Source organism: Anneissia japonica, unplaced genomic scaffold (assembly GCF_011630105.1).
Source record: "Anneissia japonica isolate Jap-2015-1 unplaced genomic scaffold, ASM1163010v1 scaffold177240_len599_cov187, whole genome shotgun sequence".
Classification (NCBI taxonomy): Eukaryota; Metazoa; Echinodermata; class Crinoidea; order Comatulida; family Comatulidae; genus Anneissia; species Anneissia japonica.
This window is the reverse complement of record NW_022748748.1, coordinates 1-607: the sequence shown is the minus strand read 5'-3', so window position 1 is coordinate 607 and position 607 is coordinate 1. Positions and strand designations below refer to the sequence as shown.

Genomic DNA, 607 nt, shown 5'->3' with positions numbered 1-607 from the left:
AACTTGAAATATAATTCAATGAGCTTGATGATCGAAGTGTTGCACTGTTGGTTCTTCCTTTTCTAACACCGGTTCTCGTCCGATCACCGAAAAAAAGCAACGGCGGCCCGATTAGTACTTGGACCACCTTGGAATACCGGGTGCTTTAGACTTAATTTATTCTATTCTTCTAAAAATTGATTTGACCAATAGTAACGCATCGATACCTCTTATAGGTAACACGTCAACAACTTGAAATATCATTCACTGATCTCGATAATCGAAGTGTTGTACGTCTGTTGGTGCTTCCTTGTTTTCGGCCATACTACGTTGAAACACCGGTTCTCGTCCGATCACCAAAGTTAAGCAACATCGAACCTGGTTAGTACTTCGATGGGAGACCGCAAGGGAATACCGGTTGCTGTAGACCTAATTCATTTTTTTTCCTAAAAATTTTGACCAACAGTAGCGCATTGATACCTCTTACAATATTTTCCTAAGTAATTTTTCTTTGTTAGGCACGGTAAGATAGCCTGAAACACACATTATTTCATTGAAAGTTTTAAGTTTTTCGGAACAGTACTCAAATTACGGCGGATAAGTTAAAAATTTGCACTAAGTGCTTAAC

At 38.7% G+C, this 607-nt stretch overlaps 1 pseudogene; it reads left to right on the top strand.

The window, feature by feature from the left end:
- The first annotated feature begins 291 nt into the window (after positions 1 to 291).
- Positions 292 to 409, top strand: LOC117120935 (annotated as a pseudogene).
- Positions 410 to 607: the final 198 nt, after the last annotated feature.